We start from the raw sequence: 20,795 nt of genomic DNA, 5'->3' as shown, positions 1-20,795 counted from the left end.
TGCATGCATATAATTCCAGCACTCTGGAGGCCAAGGCAGGAGTATCACTGTGAGTTGAGGCCAGCATGGGCTACCTAGTGAGTTCAAGACCAGCCTGTCTCAAAAAATCAAACCAAACCAACCCAACCCAATCCCAAAAAGAAAAAATTATGCTAAGTGAAAAGGCTACATATCATATGAAATTTAGAGTCAGAAAGTAGATTTCCCAGGGCTGGGGCAAAGGGAAAATTGTGCTGGTAGCAGGGTGACCACTAATGGACTCAGAGTTTCTTTCCATGGGTAATCAAAGTATTCTAGAGTTAAATAACGGTGATGAATATACAACTTTGTGACTAGATTATAATACTGAATAGTACACTTTTTCTTTTTTTTTTTGCACTTGTGAGGCAGGTGCCAGAACCACTGAGCTAAATCCCCAGCAAAGCACGTTTTTTAAAAAGAACTAAAAAGGAAATATGTAACTGTGCTTGGTGGCACATGTCCAACACCCAGCTACTTGGAAGGCTGAGGTGTGGCCAGAAGTCTCAGCCCGGCCTGAGTCACAAAGTGAAACTCTGCCTCAAAACAAAAAAGGAAATAATATCTCAGTTTTTAAAAAAGTTGTATGAGGAGCCTGGTGTGGTGGGTGAGGTCAGAGGATCGCAAATTCAAGCCCAGCCTAAGCAATTTTTAGCAACTTAGCAAGACCCTGTGTCAAAATTTAGAAAAAATTTTAAAAGAGGACTGGGGCTAGGCTGGGCATGGTAGCACAAGGCTGTAATCCCAGTACTTGGGAAGCTGACGGGGATGGATTGCCAGACGTTCAAGGCCAGCCTGGGCTACATGGTGAATTCAAGGCCAGCCTGAACTACTCAGCAAGACACTGTCTCAAAAAAAAAAAAAAAAAGTCCTGGGGATGTAGTTCAGTGCAAAGCCACCCATAAGTAAACAAACAAACAAATATTTAAATGCTTTAAGTGAAAAAGCTCCATGTGACCTGTTTAAGTCACCTCCTCCAAAAAATTTTCCAACTATCAGTCACTAATAGATTCTGGAGACTATTTTCTACTTTTCAATAATAATCAAGGAAAGGTAGGATCATTAAAGCCATTTGATATACATGCATAAACTGAAATTCTACCCATAGCTTATAACAGGTATCATTTCTCAATTTTCCATCCATATTAAATTTCATACCATAAAAGATTTTCCTAGATATCCTTTCTTATGTCAGACTCAATCATGATGTAATTTCTCCAAAGTACTGACTATAGTTCCAAAGAGTAGTCCATGAGCTGCTAGTGTAACTACTTTAATTGTAAGGTCCTTCTCCTCTGTTATACAGAGAAGAGTCTATGTTCAATGAAGATAAAATCTGTACTAATAAATCATCCCATATAGGATGTATATATCGAAAGAATGGAAAGGCCAGGGATTTAGCTCAGTGGTTCCGCTGCCTGCCTTGCAAGCAGAAGGTCCCAAGTTTGATCCCCAGTACCAAAAAGAAAAAAGAAAAAAAAAAAGGACATGTTTCTGTGCAGCTCCCCCTGCCCCCCGCCCTTTTTGAGGCAGGGTCTTGCTATGCAGTTCAGACTGGCTTGAATTTACTATGTAGCCCAGGCTGGCCTTGAACCCTGCCTCAGCCTCCCAAATGCTGGGATTACCAGTGTGCACCACTATGCCTGGCTCTGTGCAGCTTTTTATAAATACAGTGCAACTGTAAGAGAAAAGAAAGTCTCTGTGGATCAATGTGTCTTAAGATTTCATGAAAGACTGCCCTTGTCCTTGCATACAAGAGAACCTGTAAGACACTATTTCTTGAGCAAACTCATCAATAAAAGCAAATTATTATGCTAAATGATATTAGATATACCTCTTTCTAAAGGGAGAAAAAAAGGTTAATAACAAAACCACTGCCAATAACAAAACTCACCACCACCAGTTTAAAAATCAAACACGTGGGCTTCTAAAGGAAATCACTGACTAAGCAGAAACTTGATTTGAGATAAATACAAAAGATGAGTTTCATACTCCAGGGTGAAATCTCCTCAAATGTAATAAAATCTAGCTAAGCAGGGCCAAACCAGGTCAGTTCTCTAAAGAAACAAAGACGTTTAAAGGAAAAAGATTGAGATTCATGAGGTATAGATCATGCCTGAGCTAGTCCTGAACCAACCATCTCAGCCAGTTCCACAACATTAAAGAAATTCTTAAGATAAAAAAGTGTGGCTGTCTGAGAGAAGCTGGGTGGCAGAGCACTTGCCTAGCATACAAAAGGCCCAGGGAGGGGTGGGGGCAGAATTAAATATTACTTTTTTCCCTTTCATCTTTCTGCATTTAAAAAATTATTTACAACAAAGCACTTAGTACTTATAATGTTGAAAACTTTTGAGCTCTATCCCTATCATTTTTAAAATTTTATTTTGAGGCAACATCTTGCTAAGTTGCCCACAGTGGCCTCAAACTTGTGACTCTCCTGCCTCAGCTTCCCAAGCAGTTGGAAATACTGTATAAGCATGTGTACCATGCTCAGCTTAAAAGTTAAACAACAAAAAAAATGTTAACAGTAGGTTTCAATGCCCAAATACTAAAACTTCTTTAGTAAAGAATGAATTCAAGGGCTGGGGATTTAGCTCAGTGGTTCCGCCGCCTGCCTCGACCCGACCCGAGTTCGATCCTTCATACCAAAAAAAAGAAGAAGAATAAATTCAAATAAATATAAGACCAAGTGGACATGCTGTTGTAAACTCTCCAGGTCAAGGCATCTGCCAAGTTGAGTTTGCCCAGAGGGCATCAGAGATAACAATGTTTCTACTTTGCCTCACTCTTCTCCCTGACAAAATAGGCTTTTGTCTACAGTAACCAGATGTCTCAGCATTAGTTAGCCAAGCCCAGAGGCCCAGAGCCCAGATGCCACAGCTGGAGCTTGGTACTCCTGTGCAGGGATTAAGAAACCCTCTTCAGTCCACAACTCTATTGAGCAAACTTCGGCAGCTGCCAGGGCCAGGGAAGAATGCACGAACAGGGGTCCCAGGTACAATTATTCTCTTTCCCACATCCATGTTCCCACTTCCCTTTTTCCTCAAAGCTGACAGTGCTGCCAGCCCTGGGTCTTGCTGGGGTCCTTGGCACAGTCACCATGGCTGTCTAAACTCTTTACAAAACCAACCTGGCAATCATGGAATTTAGTAAACCTTAAAACACTGCCAAATAAACTGAGGATTCCTTGCTTAGCGTATTTTCATAAAGGTTATAAGCCTTGATTCTATTTAATTAAACCCCTTCTGGCTTTAGTCTTGGTTGACCAGAATACTAATAATCTATTCTAGAAGAGCTGTAAAACACTCAATATCCAACCAGTTCTTGTACCTGGAAATGTTAAGACATTTCAAGGGGAAGGAAGAAGGGAAGGAGGAGAAGGAAAAAATAAAACAAGAAAAGGAAGAAAAATAAAAATCCCAAACCTTTCTCTCGGAGAAATCCCCACACTCCAGAGACCAGGTCCAAACTCTCCCTACTCATTTGCAGCCATGCAACAGCCCAAGCCAAGCACAATCCTTCCACTTACAGAGCCTTTCACACACTCCTCTCTTCAGCCAACTCTGGAGCCAGGATGAGAGACTTCGTTGGCACATGCCAGCTCTTGTTTACGAGGTGGTTACCTCCTCAAAGGCTGGCTGGCCAAAGGCCTGCCTTTCTTTACAAGATCTTTCAAACTTCCCAACAACATCTTTTCTTGGATTCCTCTTGAGGCACCGAGGCGGGTTACTTCACTTACAGCTTTCAGCCTGGGCCCTACCCAAGAACTTCTCTGGGGACTACACTATCAGAGCAGCCAACATCATCTAATGCTGAAGGACTTTCTGCAGCCCAAAGGAATGATAAAATGAGATTTTAAAAGTTAAAAGCAAGTCCTTTCAGAAGTAGCTTCAGCAGTCATCAGTAAAGGAGTCACAGGAGCTGACAGGACTGAAACAGGTGATTCTCTCCTTTGCTGTTGCACAGCATAGAAGCTGAGAAGGAAAAGTGTTTTGTTGATAATTCAGCTCTGTCTTACATGCAGAGCTTATTTTGAACTCTTATAAGAGACATTTTCCTAGGTTGAATTTGTTTTTTTTTTTCATATTATGTTGAATACCCTATTGACTAAGAGTTGGAAAAAAATCTGAAAGTCAGATTCTCAGATTTTTTTGCTGCCTTTCCATACTACTATGGACTCCTCTCTCCCCTTAATTCCACCTTACTTTATAGGGATTTCATATTTAGCCATAGATACAGGTTAGAGAGAATAGTTTCCCACTCCCTTTAAAGTTCTCCTTCCTACAAAAACATAATATTTACAACAGAAAATTGCACATATTGCATACACAGAACTCTGTATTTTCATAAACTGAACATAGCCATGTAAATAGCATCTACATCAAGATGCAGAGTATCAGGCCGGGGACTTAGCTCAGTGGCATCCCGCCTGCCTGGCAAGGGCAAGGTCCTCAGTTTGATCCCTGGTACCAAAAAAAAATACCAGAATATTTTAGCAAGTGTTTCTCAGGAATTTTGCTCACCAGGAGACATCTGGCAATGTTGGGAGCCTTTGTGGTTGCTTCAACTAGGAGAAAGGTGATGCTGTTGGCATTTAGTGGGTAAGGAGGTAGGTGCTGGTAACATCCCACAATACACAAAACTGCTCCCACAACAAAGCGTTACCCAGCCCCAAAGATTCTAGATTACTGAAGCACTCTGGATTACAACAACTCAGAAACCCTCTGTACTTCCTCTCCAGAAAGGGCTTTCACCACTAAAATGCAAGGCTCCTTTGTTCTGCTATAAAAGCTGCTGTTACATGAAGAGGTAGAACACAGCATCAGTGATCACAGATGAAACTCATCTGCTTGGAAAAACAAGAGGCTGCAAGGAGAAAGGAAGATAGAACAAACATTTGTTGCTGGCCTCCAACTACATCATCATACACCATACGTTTACAGTAAACTTTTAGTTCTTTTAATCCATACATCTATAGAAAATGAGATAGGTGATTTGCAAAATAATACTACATCTATTAAGTGGCAGTGCTGAGATTCAAACACAGGTCTTAATCAAAGGTCTATGCTTTCATTTTAATATTATAGAAATTGAGTGATTTGGAGGCCAGGCAGAGAAAAATATGGGAAGCAGTTAAAGTCAAAAGCAAGGATCACTCATTGTTCACAAGTCACATGGGAAAATTTTTCTCCTTAAAACATGTCTCAATAAAGTAAAACAAAATCTACAGAACTAAACAAGTTCTGTAAGCTCTTTCAGTGGCTTTGAGTAGACATATGAACCCAGCTGTTGGTTTTGTATGGCCTCCATTACATAGGCAAGTACAACCTGATTAGCCATCTCAGTGGGCTTCCTCCTTGGTATTCCTCAGTGATCCTGGCCATCTGCACTGACACAAGCACAGTCTTCCTGGGGCAGCTCACTCATGTCATGGCATCAATTACCACTTACATGTCCACACTGTAACTCTTAAATCTTTAGAGTCCCAGTGTGCTTTCACAACATACACACCTCAAGGGATACTTCTACTTGATTGTCCTTCCATTATCTCCTCCAAATTAACTACTGTACTATATTCATCCTTCAGATACTTAAACTTCTTTGTATTTTCACTGGGCCCTCCCCTTTCCTCCCAATGGATCAGTTTCCATTATAGGCCCCCGAACACCCACTAACTGCTGCATCTATAATTTATTTATTTTTTTGGTGCCGGGGATCGAACTTGGGTCCTTTGCGCTTTCGGGGCAGGCGGTGAAACCACTGAGCTAAATCCCCAGCCCTCCATCTATAATTTTAATAGTGTACAATTACATATACGCATGTGATTTATTTGATTCCATCCTGTCTCCCCCTGCTAAGCTGTATGCTCCAAGAAGACAGAACCAAATCTGTTCTACCTATCACTGTATCCTCACTGTGTGTACCACAGACAGCTCAAACATCCAGTTAACTCATGGTCCTTGTCTGCAAACTTGCCCCACTTCCCAGGGTTCTATCAGTAAAGTGTTCCAACAAAACCCTAGCTCATTCCCCAAACCTGCACATGACTCTCGATCTTTCTTCTTGATTCTCATCCCAACATGGTTATCAATTACAAGATATTATCAATTGAATTCAAACTCTCTCAGATACACCCACTTTGCTCCTTTCCTGTCACTACAATTCTAGTCTAGGGGTCCATCAATCTTTTTTTTTTTTTTGGAGACAAGGTCTTGCTCTGTAGTTCTTGAACTCACAATATAGCCTAGGCTGGCCTCCAACTAGCGGTGATCCTTCTGTCTCAGCCCCTAGAGTGCTGGGATTACAGGCGTGCACCACCACACCTTGCATATCTATCAGTCTTAATGGGCCTATGCTAACAACTTCCTAATTATCTCTAAACTTGCTCTCCAATCTCCTCTCATCAAGTTATTCTTTAAAAACTCAAAATTGGGGCCGGGGATTTAGCAAGCGCAAGGTCCCAAGTTTGAACCCCAGTACCAATAAATAAATAAATAAATAAATAAAATATTTAAAAAATTAAAACTCAAAATCAATCACTTTAATCCATTAAAAAGTCTAACAAAAGTGTGTGTGTGTGTGTGTGTGTGTGTGTGCGTGCACGCATATATGCGTGCTACTGGGTATTGGATGCAGGGCCACTGCACTGAACTATATGTCCAACCTTTTTAAAATTTTTATTTTTATTTTGAGATATGGTTTTACCAAGCCACTACACTGCCCAGGCTGCACTTAAACTTGCTGGACTTGAACTTGCAATCCTCCTTTTAGTTCTCTCCTGTCCCAAGATTAGTCTTACCACCAAGCCTTCAATATGCTAATCTTGCTGCCTGAAACAAATCTTTTTTTTTTTTTTTTTGGTACCTGGGATTGAACCCTGGACCTTGCACTTGGTGAAGCAGCTGCCGGAACCACTGAGCTAAATCCCTAGCCCCCAAATCTTTTTTTTTTTTTTTTGAGACATGGTCTCACTATGGAGCTCAGGCTGGCCTTGAACTCACAGGGATCCTCCTGCCTCAGCCTCCCAAATGCTGGCATTACAGGCATAGACACCACACCTAGCTGAAACAAATCTTCTGTCCAATCGCAATTTGCTCTTGGTTATCCCTGAGTTAGTGATTGACCATCACAGAGGTTAGAGATCTTTCTCACATGTTTGAATAGATTTGTTCCAATCCTACTCTACTCTATAACCAGGCACCCTTATGCTATTATAACTCATCACATTTTGTACACCCACAATATCTTACACTATTTTAACTTATGAGAATTTGTTGTAATAGGCCATTTATTTGTCTCCCCCATTAGAATATAAAATCCACAGAGCAGAGATCATGACTGTCTTCCTCAATGGTTTATCCTAAGTGCCAACACAGTGCGTGACACATGGTAATTACTTGAGTATTTACTGGATGAACTAAAAAAAGTCCATAAATGTGAACAGCTTTGTTAGGATAGGCCTCCAACCTATAAAACAAGAAAAAGCAATAATTTAGTTATAAAGCATCCCAAGTAGGATTTGTTGGATCAGAGGGAATTTTAAACTCAGCTAATGCTATTGTTAAAACAAGAGGCTTAAGCTAGGGAGTGTAGCTCAGTGGCACAGTGGCTGCCTGACAAGTGTGAGGCCCTCAGTTCGATTCCCAATACCAAAAAATCAATCAATCAGTCAATCAAACAAGAAGCTTAAAACTCCCAACTAAATAAGGCTGAATCTCAAATAGAGCCAGAATAAATGTTATAAAAAAAAAAGTTTTCTGGCTGGGGATTTAGCTCAGTGGTGCCACCTACCTCGAAAGCGCAGGGTCCCGAGTTTGATCCCCAGTACCAAAAAAAAAATACACCAGGTCCCCACAGTCCCTGTTTACCTCTCTTCTCTGGAAAACTTTTTTTTGTTTTGTTTTGGGACTTTGCACTTGCAAGGCAGGGGCCAGAACCACTGAGCTAAATCTCTGGCCCCAACCTGGTGTAATTTTTGAACAGTATGTTCCAGAAAAGTTAGAGACTTATTATTTAGCAACCTGTATGATGAACTTTGGAAATGCTTCTGAATGATAAACATATAAGCAGGATAAATGCAATTATAGGGAACCATATCTAAGAAAAACATCAATATGAGAATTTTTGGGGGGGGGGGTACCAGGGATTGAATTCGGGTCCTTGCGCTTGGGCAGCAGGCGGTGAAACCACTGAGTTAAATCCCCGGCCCAAGAATATTTTTTAAAAGATTATTTTTACTGTGGTACCCAGTGACTAGTACCACAATAAAATCTAAGTTTCCCTTAAAAGTATGGTTTCTTGAGAGACATGTTCAGTCAAAGACATTTCTTTGACTACAGCAATCAACATCTAAACTATCCTACTGTCAAATTCTATCAAAATCATCCTGGTTAGACGATAAGCCAGTCATCTGCTACATTTCTGACCAACAGCAAATAGGCAGGTGGTAAGATAAGTATGAAGACTTGTTAGCTGTTAAAAATAAAAACAAACTACCAAAATTTATATTCAAGCGCTCATTCTTCACCATCACAAAGCCCAATCTTAAGACCTCTTCTACTTCCTTCCAAATACCTTTCAGGCTGCTGCTCCAGTTGCAGTTCCACAAGCTTTAGTAAGGACCAAAATTCTATGCAAAGAATTAAAGTGGGATTTGCCTGGCTCTTTTTTCCCTGCTTTTGGGTTATTAGATACGGAACAGGAAGGAGGGTGAAATGTGGTTAGGGAATAAAAACAAAGGAGAAATTTGACAATTTTAGTCAGATATGAAAATGTCACTGGGGGCTGGGCGTGGTGGTGCATGCCTATTCCCAGGACTGAGGTCACTGAAGCAGGAGAACTGACATGAGTTTAAGGCCAGCCTGGGCTACATAGTGAGTTCAAGGCCAGCCTGAACTACATAGAGAGACCCTGTCTCAAAAACAAAAACAAAAAACAAAGAAAATGTTACTGAGTATTTTTTTCCCACTATCCTTCCCTACTCTGTTCTGTCCTGAATGCCACCTAATGTCACTAACTGAATACAAACTAGAGGCAGTCCTCACTTACCTTGTGAACAGCTTGTCTGCCGTGATATGAAGACATCCACTTGCTTAGGCCTAAGGGGGTGATTAAAGGGTTTGGAGGTGACATTATTTTAAGCTGTAACTCTCCTCTCTTCTACTCCTCTCCCTGTTTGAAAAAAGCTCCAGGCCAGGGATTTAACTCAGTGGTACTGTGCCTGCCTTGCAACCGCAAGATCCTGAGTTTGATCCAGGGAACACCAAGAGCTCCTCAAATCAATAAGGTTATAATTTCCATTTCTGGGTCTTTGCCCTGGCCAAACTGCTTCCCTAGGAATGGCAAACTGTTCTTTTCCTTTAGTGATGCTGCAGTGGCCTATACCCCAACTCATTTTTTTTTAGCTTTTCGACATGAAAACTACTGTCTCTCTAGTTCTACAGGGCAAATGCAATATCTGTCCAAAAGCTTTCACTAACACACAGGTAAAGTATAACAGTGGCACCAAGCCTTCAAATAAGGCACACCATTCACAGCAGTGTCATTTCTAAGCAGTAGCTAACAGCAATTCTGAACTGTGGATAAAACCTCATTTGCAAAAGTAGTATACTAAAAAAAAAAAAAAAAAAAAGTAGTATACTGATTTTCTTGACAATGTTGTGTCCAGAATATTAATGAATGCTAAAGGTAGAACATAAAAAAATAACTGCTTTTTCCTGGTTAACTACTTAACAATTGAGGAGGAGGGTGGAGCCCTTCCTAAGTCTATGTATAACCAAATATAAGGCAGGGCAAACAATTATAAAAATGAATTTCAGAAATACAAAATAAAATCACAAAAGGATAAAAAAAAAGTGCTGTTTAGATTCTAGTGAAAGTCAGAAAAGCTTAGAAAGTGGTACTCCATAGGAGCTACCAAAAACACTGGGCCTAAGAAAAGGGAAGCTAGGTTTAGAAATATTTATGTTGGTAGAAGAGCTCTGTTGTTCCTTTTGCCTGCCTGACCTTATCACATAGAAATGGTCTTATTTCGTCACTGACTAACGCAGTGGTGGTAAAGTTATGGCACGCATGCTGCAGCAGGCATCCACAGTCCTCTCTGATGGCATACCAGCCAAGTATGGGATAACAGCTGCTTTTTCTAAATTAAAACCTCAGTATTCAGGTTTAATTGCAATGTTGCACTTTGCAATAAATAAGTGGGTTTTGGGTTGTAGTTTGGGTACTTGGTCTCTAAAAGGTTTGCCATCACTGGACTACAGGAACACAAAAAGAATGAATTCACAGATATTATGGAGAACATGATGGTTGGAATTAAAAACTAAATATATAAAATAATAATCATTATAATTTGCCAGACTCTACTCATGGAACTGTAGATAAGGAGATAATCTGGATTCTGAGATTTCTTCTATCATAAAACAACTTTGTACACTTAACATAACTGGATATACACATCTATCATAATAAAATCAACTATATGTAGATGGCAAAACAACAATGACAATAACAAATTGGATGGTCTGGGCCTTACAGCAATTCCAGTCATTGACTATATGCCCTGGAGGAAGCCAGAGATGGGAGACTTAAACAGTCTGTTGAGTTAATCTGGTGTCCAGCCCCATGTACCTCTCAAACATATTATGATAGGCTTTGAATAAATTCTAGTATTTACAAATACATATTTTTCAGCAATGCATTCACAAACACAAGCCAACTTTTACATCAGATCTCAAGTGAAGGAATTATGGTTTATTTTCAATCCTGGACAAAAAATTGGTCCTGCTGAATTTAGGGAGCTGATACATCAATCTCCACCATAATGCCATCCTAAGTAATTCTGAAGGGTAGTTCCCAAGTGCCTCACTCTGACTTCAGAATCTGATCCCTGTAAGAGATGGGAAAGGGCAGGACAGATACCTAAGGAAAACAAAAGAGAATGAGTTTCTCAGGCTCTTTGTGAGAATGTAATAAGCAGTCAGCCTGTCTGATTTCAAATCTTGCATCCCCAGTCCAGCACACATGTATAAGCAAAATGAGAAATGCCTTATGGCATATTTTATTTAAAACAGACACTCTACCAGATGTTCAGGAATCTGCACACTGACTGAATTAAGATCTAGGCTAAATAGGGCATGGTGGCCCAGGCCTGTAGTCCTAGCACTCCAAAGGCTGAGGTAGAATGATCCTAAGTTTGAGCCCATCCTGGGTAATTCTGTGATTTAGCAAAACCTTGTTCAAAACAAGAAAAACAAAAAAAGAGCCACAGATGTGGCTCAGTGCAAAGTTCAGTACTGTGTAAAAAAAAAAAAATCTACTCTAGCCTAATATGGTGTAAATAGATATGTAGTCTTTTTTTTGGGGTTATTTGAAACAAGGTCTTGCTATAAAAGTTCAGACTGGCCTTGAACTCACAGCAATCCTCCTGCCTCAGCCTCCTGAGTGCGGGGATTACAGGGATGCGACACCACACCTGGCTTGATGTGTAGTCATTTTGAACACAGTAGCTTTCTTTCCTTTTTTTTTTCCAGTAGCAAGGATCGAACTCAGGACCTTGCCCTTGCAAGACAGGCACAGTGCCATTGAGTTAAATCCCAGGGCCTGATGTGTAGTCATTTTGTATGGTTGGTGACTTCTCCCTACATATGTCAATTTTTTTGTCCTAGTAACTAATGGTATATGCATTTGAAATACTCCAAAATCCAAAGAAAGACCCATCTAAAGTATAGACAAAGCTGGGGATGGTGGCACACACCTTAATCCCAGCACTCAGGAGGCTGAGGCAGGAAGGTCACTGCAAGTTTGAGGCCAGTCTGGGCTACATAATGAGTTTGGGGTCAGCCTGAACTACACAGCAAGACTTTGTCTCAAAAAAAAACAAAAAAAGAAAAACAAAAAATCCCTAAATAAATAATAAATAAGTATAGGTTACTATAAATTCTGAAAGTGTAAGTAATACATGTACTAGTACTAAAACTCATATTTTAAAATTTTAAGAATAGGGGCCAGGGATTTAGCTCAGTGGTTCCACTACCTGCCTCAAAAGTGCAAGGTCCCAAATTTGATCCCTGATACCAAAAAATAAAATAAAATAAAATAAAATAAAATAAAATAAAATAATGAGAATAATAATTTCTGACCAAAACATGCCATTCCACAATATATGCTTTTGTTTTTCTTTTGCAGTAATGGGGACTGAACCCAGACCCTCTGCACTGAGCTACATCTCCACTCTTGATTTTTAAATTTTTTAATTTTGAGACAGGTCTCACTAAGTTGCTAAATTGTCCAGGCTGTTCTTGAACTTGTAATCCTCCTTTCTGAGTGCTGGGATTATAGAAGTGTGCCACCATGCCTTGTTCCACAATGTTTTTAAGTGAATTCACTGTGTATGTAAGTATGTCTCCATCTCTGATAACAATTAGCATAATTACTTACTTAAGTTTGAGATTTAAAATCCTAACAGGGAATACTTTATCCCCTAAATCTTTTAACTTGCTTCTTGACTTCAAAGAAACTGTGTTTATTCAAAACAAAAAAATTAGCTGAGCACGGTGGTACATGCCTGTAATCCTAGCACTTTGGGAGGCTGAGGCAGGAGGATCCCCAGCTTGAGTATCTGACTTAGTGAGATCCTGTCTCAAAATAAAAAAGAGAAAAAGGTCTGGGAATGTAGCTTACTCTGAAAGTCCTGGATTAAATCCCCAATACCACAAAAAACAAAGATGACAACAAAGAACTAAAAGATAGGGTTTTTTTTTCTGTTTCTGTGAGGTACTGTTTTCTCTTCCTAAAACAGCATGTTTACTTTCAATGTGTCCAGCAGTGGACTCAGGAATAAGGTCTTTTATACACAACAGCACTATTTTATTTTGGAATGTCACAATTTTCCAGAAAAATGAGGAATACGTCATCCAATTTAAGCACAGAAATGCATTCACACACCAATGAGAAAAAAAAAAACCCTGCTTTTGGATTAATAAAACTCATTATCCAAATCCCTACTAATCTACACAAAAATACCCACAACTTACCTACAGAAGACAAATATATTTAGTCAAAACTTGCCTAAAATTTTTTGAATTAGAATTTTAAAACTGAACAATGAATGCTGATATGGATGGTATACTTTAAAGATTTGTAACTGTCAGAAATTCAATAGTTGTTTGATCCCTGGTACCAGAAAGAGAAAGAAAGAAAGAAAGAAAGAAAGAAAGAAAGAAAGAAAGGAAGGAAGGAAGGAAGGAAGGAAGGAAGGAAGGAAGGAAGGAAGGAAGGAAGGAAGAGGGAGGGAGAGAGGGAGGGAGGGAAGAAGAAGAAAGAGAGAAATTCAATAGTTATTCTCCAGTTAAGGGGAAATTGAGAAGTTAGGTTCACAACAGTATTATTCCTACATGACACACCCCAACATAAGCATGCAGAGGTGGAGAAAACTGAGCATGCCACACTATGTAAGACACCTGAGAACCACCTGACATGGACAGGGCAGGGCATAGCTCCATTTGCAAATGGCAAAAAGTAAAAACAACTTCCAGAGTTTGCTGGGTAGGGAGTGGTGAGATTCCCAAAGGAGCGCTATATAGTGAAGCCAAAGTCTAGTGGTTTTCCATCAAGAAGAACATTCAAAGCCTCTAGCAACTTAAACAGTACCATGCTTGGCCCCATAGATTTTACTTCAGCAGGGGACCTGTACTTCATAAAGCTCAGGAAGTGATTTTGATACATGCCCTATGCTGAGAAGTCTCAGTACCAAGAGCCTCTAGCCTGATTGTTAATTTCTCTAACTTTAGGCTACTCTGGATGGTGCATGGTGGGTTTGTGTAACTCTTTCCTCCAACACTTTCTGTACCTTTCACCAGGGCTTGATCCACTGCAGTGCTAAGTACCTGATTTCTTTTCTTTTTTTTTTTTTTCTTAAATTCTTTTATTGGTACATTTTAGGTATAAGACACAATTACATTTCTCATTGGGAACTTGTACCTTTACATGATGTATCTTGGTTCTTATTTTTTCCCCATTCCTAGCCCTCCCTTCACCCCCTCCACCCTTCCCTATTTACAAAGACTTTATTTCCATTTTTTCCATTTCTCAGCATTTTTCCTTTTCCTTCTTTCCTTTCCCCTGACCCTACTACCCCTACCCCTTTGGAGCTTTTCTTCCTATTTTGCATTATCGATTATTCATTCTAATCATTGGTACATTTTAGGTGTACAATATAATGACATTCATCATTGGAAATTTGCACCTTTACATAATCTCTCTTGGTTCCCATCTTTCACCATTGCCCAGCCCTCCCTTCAGCCCCTCCATTCCTCCCTATTTACAAAGATTTTGTTTCTATTTTTCCATTTTCTCATATTAATTCCATTCCCTTCTTTCCTTTCCCCTACCCCTCCCACCTCCTTCCCCCTACCCCTCCCATCTCCTTCCCCTTTGCCCCTTTTCTTCCTATTTCACATTACCTATCATACATTTTAGTCCCCATTTACACTTTCAGTTTCTCACACTAGAGAAACTATTCGGTATTTATACATGTGTGTCCTATTTATTTCACTTAAGAGTATTGCCTCAATGTGCATCCATTTAGCTATAAATGTCTCTAATTTCTCATTTTTTATGGCTGAGTAGTACTCCATTTTATAAAAAAACCCACATTTTCTTTATCCAGTCTCCCAGTTGATGGGCATTTGGGCTGTTTCCAAGTTTTAGCTATCACAAACTGTGCTGCTATGAACATGGGCACACATATATCACTGTGGTATGATTCTTTTAATTCTTTGGGGAAGATCCCCAGCAGTGGAATAGCAGGCTTAAATGGGACTTCCAGTCCTAGTTCTTGGAGGTATCTCCATACCGATTTCCACAGTGCTTGCACCAGTCTACACTCCCACCAGCAGTGGAACAGGGTTCCTCTTTCCCCACAGCCCCGCCAGCATTTATTATTGGTTGATTTCATGACAGCAGCCATTCTTTCTGGAGTGAGGTGGAATCTCAGCGTTGTTTTCATTTGCATCTCTCTAATGACCAGTGATGTTGAACATTTTTTCATGTATTTATTTGCTATTTCTACTTCCTTGTCTGAGAAATGTCCGTTCATTTCAGATGCCCATTTTTGGATTGGGTCTTTAAATTTGGGAGGTCTGATCTTTTTAAGTTCTTTATAGATTTGAGATAGTAGACCTTTGTCTGAGGAAAAGCAGGTGAAGATTTTTTCCCACATTGTGGGTTGTCTCTTCACACTGCTGGTGGTTTCTCTTAAGTACCTGATTTCTGAAGAAACTATCGCCCAGTAAATACCAACTCGAGCTTGGTGAGCTGGGTACCCATTAAGGAAAAGCATTTTAAAATGAAAAGAACTCATTCCCAAACAAAAAGAGGGCCCCCCCAAAAAAACCTAATACCCAGATCTGTCATCAAAATATAATCTAGTATTTGTCACCAGGGATGTAACCAAGTGGTCTTACATTTTAAAAGGAATTAGAATTTATTTTTCAGCCACAGTCAAATTATATTCTCTTGATGGACAACAAATATTTCAGGTTAAAAATTTCTTCTAAAGCTGGGCGTGGTGGCACACACCTGTAATCCCAGCACTGGGGAGGCTGAGGCAGGAGGATCAACTGTGAATGAGGCCAGCCTGGGGTACACAGTTTGAGGCCAGCCTGAACTACATAGAAAGATCCTGTCTCAAAAAAAAAAAAAAAAGAAAAAAAATTCCTCTAAAAATTTTGAAACTGCTTTTTTTCTTCTCTTTTCTTGCAGCTAGTGATAGGTTTGTAAAACAGAACTTTCTCAGGGCCAGGGATTTAGCTCAGTGGTTCCGCTGCCTGCCTCAAAAGCACAAGGACCCAAGTTCGATTCCTGTGTACCAAAAACCCCAAAAAACAGAAGTTTCTCCAACCTCATTCTCCCAGCTATTCAATCTACTCGTGTTACTCCTTTCAAAAGTCCACACTTTAGGAGGATTTTTTAAACCTTTCTAAACTAAAATAATTGTGTTTCCTCTATTTCAAATCTTAGGAAAATAATGTAGGAGTTGGTGAAATACCAAAGAAACAAATGTTTAAAAAGTTTTAAAATTATTAACATATTAATTATACAAAAAAGAAACTGATTTTAATGGACAATGGTTAAGTAAGAGCTGTGGTTTTTTTAACCTGAGACCAGGCCTCTACCCAAAGAAGTCCAACAAACAGTCCTAAAGCAACCAAACAGTAAGCCCCAAACCTCAATGGCTCTATCTGCTCTGAATCAATCTCTCCCCCTACCCTTCATGGAAATCAGTAGGAAATAAAATATTATCTTTCATAAATTCACATTTGCCAAAGACTTCAGGGAATGAACTTCAAAGTCTCTTAAGAACAGGTTTTCTCCCTAATTTGACAATGACCTTGCACCGAATAGTTTAAGACTAATAACATCGAATGGGCCAGGGATTTAGCTCAGTGGTATGGCACCTGCCTCGTAAGCATAAGGTCCTGAGTTCGATCCTCAGTACCACAAAAAAACCAAAAAAACACACGAGAGTAATAACATTGATAACAACTATCTTTCTTTTTTAAAATTTTGGAAAAAAATTTAAAAAAAATAACAAAAGGTTTTTGGGATACAGGGGCTTGTTCTATTGCTCAAACTGGCCTCAAACTCCTAGGATCAAATGATCTTCCTGCCTCCAAGCAGCTGGGACTATAACTATTTTTTTTTTTTTTGGTACTGGGGATAGAACTCAGGACCCTGTGCTTTCAAAGCAGGTGGCAGAACCACTGAGCTAAATCCCAGGCCCTATAACCATAATTTTAAAAAATAGTACTGGGGAATGAACACAGGGCCTTTGCACTAAGCTACATCTCCAGGCTTTTTATTATTATTATTTTTAAATTTTGAGACAGGGTCTTGTTTAACCCATGCTTAGCTCAAACTTGCAATTCTCGTGTCTCAGCCTCCCCAGGTTCTGGGATTACAGGTGTGCACCACCACCCCCAGCTAACAATTTTTGAGTACTTACAGTATTAAGGCACTGTGCTGAATAATTAACTTTCATCTCATTTAATTCTCACAATAACCATACAAAGTTAATACTATTATTTCCACATTACTGATGAGAAAGGTGAAGCTTAGAAAGGTAATTTGAATTTATCTTCTCCCCTCAAAGTCCCAAATCTTAGATATTCCTTCCAACTTTAGGTATCTATCAATTTGTTCACAAAAAATAAAAGTTTTATCTGGACAGCAAAGAAAAAAAAAATCACCCTACTGTCCAAGGGTTTTTTTGGTATCGGGGATTGAACTCAAGACCTTTCGCTTGCCAGGCAGATGCTGTGCCTCTGAGCTACATCCTCAGCCCCCAAGGCTTTTAATCCTTTAAAGTTTTTGTAAATTTTCATTTTCAGTTTGTGGGGACTGAAGCCAGGGCCTTTGTACTGAGCCACATCTCCACCTCTTTTTATTTTATGGTAGAGTCTTGCTAAGTCACTAAACTGCCCAGGCTGGGCTCGAACTTGAGATACTCCTAACTCAGCCTCCCAGGGTGCTGGGATTACAGACGTGCATCACAATATCTGGCTTCATTTATTTTTTTGTGTGGAGACAGGGTCTCACTGTGTAGTTTAGGCTATCCTTGGACCCATTACATAGCCTCAGCTGGCTGGCCTCGAAGGAGGCAATCCTCCTGCCTCAGCCTCCTGAGTGTTGGGATTATAGGTGTGTGCCACCACGCCCAGCCTTTCATTCTGATTAAAATAGAAAGGTGGTGTATCATAGTGGTTCTGAAACAATCAGCAAGGCAGCTAATGTTAAAACACAAATTGCTAAATCTCAAGCCTAAAGTTTCTGATTTGGAGGTCTGGAATGAGATTTGAGATTTGAAATTTTAACAAATTCTCAAAAGCTGCTGATGTTAATGGTACAGGGGTTGCTGTTTTATAAGAGAAAAGAAATCTCTCACTTTAGCTATCACTTCATGTGAAAATACTTCTCAATAGAGTATTTTCAATAAGAAAGAGGCTTAAAAACACCTCCAGGTGGGCCAGGGATTTAACTCAGTGGCCCAAGCCTGCCTCCCAAGCGCCAAGGTCCTGAGTTTGATCCCTGGTACCAAAAATACAAAAACAAAAAACAAAAACAACAACAAACAACAACAACAAAAACACCTCCAGGGTCTAAAAGCTACAGGATCCTCCTTTCCTTTCCTCTCTTTTTTCTCTCCTTCCCTCTCTTTCTCCTCTTCCCTCCTACCTCACAAAGGCTCCAATGGCACTGATGACATTAAGGCAGTGGAAATTCAGGAAAAGAATAATTTAGGACACAATGCATGTAGACTGTTCAAGTACTTTTTGCTGGGTCGGGAATGGCAGCCAAAGTGGTAATTTCAGCACTTGGAAGGCTGAGATAGGGTTCCAAGTCAGAGGCCAGATTGGGCTACATAGCAAGCTCAAGATCAGCCTGGATCACCCTGTTTTAAAAACACAAAAAACTTTCTACCATCCATATTTCATCTGGTTGGTCTGAAAAATCTTTCCTGTGGGGTTTCTAAGGCAAGAGAGATACCAAAAGAAAAAGAAGTAGACTGTTTTTGTAATACCAACCCTCCAAATGAAGATAGGCTCTTTTTTGGTTTTTTGAGGCAGGGTCTCCCTTTGTAGTTCAGGCTGGCCCTGAACTCACTATGTAGCCCAGGTCGGCCTGGAACTCACGGGATCCTCCTGCCTCAACCTCTCCAGTGTTGCCATTACAGGTATGTGCCACCATGCCCGGCTTAAGATAGGCTCTTAAAATAGAATTTTGCCGTATAAGCAGAACATCTAAGAATGCTCTAAATCCCTGTTTCTCTTTTGTCACACTATCTTCATCTCAAAAGAGCTATTTCTTTTACCCAAGACTGAGTCAGTCTATACTTTCTTAGGTAGCTTAAATATTGATTATGCCAATGTCATCAAGGATGAACGACTTCAGGGAAAAGGCTCTGTTATAAATGTCTCCTCAGCCAGCCAAGGAAGAGTCTTGTGAGGGTCCTCTCAACCATGACTAAACTGTACCGAGAGAAATATATTTTAAAATATTAATAAGGTCTGGCACCTTCCTGATGCTAATGCTTCCCAGCCCATCCCAATAGTACAACTGGGAAATTAACTGAAGAGAAAAGCAATCTTCCCTCTGTTCCTGCTTTCAGATGCTCATCCTCCACAGCTTTGCCATCCACAGCTTTTCAATACACAGGGATAAAACAGGCTCTCACACACAAATAACTCTCTGCAGGAACCAAAAATCAAAGCCTAACCCTATGGTTTTTAAGTGAGCAAGTCCAATTTCCTTCTTTGTAGCTCTTGACACACGCTGGCTGGGAGCTGTCTGCATTTTTTCTGCCTTGTTCCTGCACCAGAAGGCTCTGCACTGCGGGTCAGGGGATGATAAGGAAATGAACAGTGTAATTTCCAAGGCCTCTGAACACGGCCCTGTCAGCAGGTCTGGAGGCAGGTTACTCAAGCATGGCTTGAAGAGTGAAAACCACAGAGAGGAGGGCACAGCCAGCCAGCAGAGGCAGGAACTCAGCTGTGTATGTTACTGCCACCTCTAGCCTGAAAGCCCAAGCCCTGCTGCCTCCCCGGATCAGCTCTACTGGGAAAAGCTCTTATGCCCAATGGCAAAAATACAAGTTCACACTGCGGTAGGAAAATTAAGAACTGGGACTTAAGATTTTTCCAGGCACTCTTGTGCAGAAAGAAAAACACTGAACGCTCTTCCAGGGTCCATGAGACTGCATACACTGGCAGACCCACAGCTACATCCTTCCAGCATACCCAACCTCACACCAGGAATGTGGCCAAAACGGACTCCCAATTCATATGAAATCTGAAATTCAATGAGGCCACTTCAAAATCCCCTGAAGCCTATTTCTGGTCTCTACCCCACCTCCAATTATAAATACCACAGGCTTTGGAACATATCACTAGCATACAGATTTCCCAGCCCAGGTTTGGAACTTCTTCTGAGCATAGTTCTGACATCTTAGCCAACATGTTTATCTGTTCATATTGGGCTTCCTGTATATGGAATGTTGTTATACTTCACCCTATTATTACTTCGCACAGATAGACATTTTAAAAATATTTATCAAATGTTTCCAGTGTACCAGATATTGTTCTAAGTGTTTTATCTGAACTGATATCTCCCAAGAGCATTAGGTACAGACTAGTATTTTCCTCATTTTGCAGATGAGAAAATACAGCAGTTTAGTAAAATGGTCAAGATTACTCAGTAAGTGGCAGAGCAGGGATATAAACCCAAATAGTCTGGCTACAGAGTATACTCTTAACCATTAAATCATACATAAGAATTTCTGTGAAATTAAAATTTGGGAGGCTGGTATTTAAGATCCTAATAACTACTTCATAAAGACAATGTCAATGATATATAGCGATTTTCTGGAGAGACATGGAAGCACAGCACATCTGGGAAAGAGCCAAGATTACCTGCATTTTTGAAACTCAGAGGAGGTGATATACATGGTTTTATAGAACACATCTGCAGGAACTCTGCTGTAGGTGGTGAGCTGTAAATGCTCAAAAAGCAAGGACTGCCAGGCAAAGTGCACATGCTTGTATTCCCAGCTACTTGGGGAAGTGAGGCGGGAGGATCACAAGTTTGAAGCCAGCCTGGGCAACTTTGTGAGAACATCTCAAAAAAAGCCCAACAAACAAAAAACAACAAAAACACGGGGTACAAGGTGGAGGTGGAGTGTAGCTCAGGGGTACAGCATATGGGTAGAAGCCCAGCCAATA

At 40.2% G+C, this 20,795-nt stretch overlaps 1 protein-coding gene and 1 pseudogene across 4 annotated transcripts in view; both read right to left on the bottom strand.

The window, feature by feature from the left end:
* Positions 1-20,795, bottom strand: part of Znf609 (zinc finger protein 609) — a 205,607-nt gene that overhangs the window by 152,320 nt on the left and 32,492 nt on the right. The gene's annotated exons all lie outside the window — the stretch shown is intronic.
* The window catches only part of LOC110344100 (protein dpy-30 homolog pseudogene), a 45,408-nt pseudogene that overhangs the window by 18,824 nt on the left and 5,789 nt on the right, over positions 1-20,795 (bottom strand). Inside the window, exon 2 of the transcript XR_015446502.1 lies at positions 1-20,795. This exon is cut by the window's left edge and continues 18,824 nt beyond it. The product of XR_015446502.1 is annotated as a protein dpy-30 homolog pseudogene (transcript).

This window comes from Heterocephalus glaber, unplaced genomic scaffold (genome assembly GCF_053883595.1).
Source record: "Heterocephalus glaber isolate CG9 unplaced genomic scaffold, H.glaber_assembly_v1.0 deba00001689, whole genome shotgun sequence".
In the NCBI taxonomy this organism is placed as follows: Eukaryota; Metazoa; Chordata; class Mammalia; order Rodentia; family Bathyergidae; genus Heterocephalus; species Heterocephalus glaber.
The sequence above is the reverse complement of the archived record's forward strand: the minus strand, read 5'-3'. Positions and strand labels throughout refer to the sequence as shown.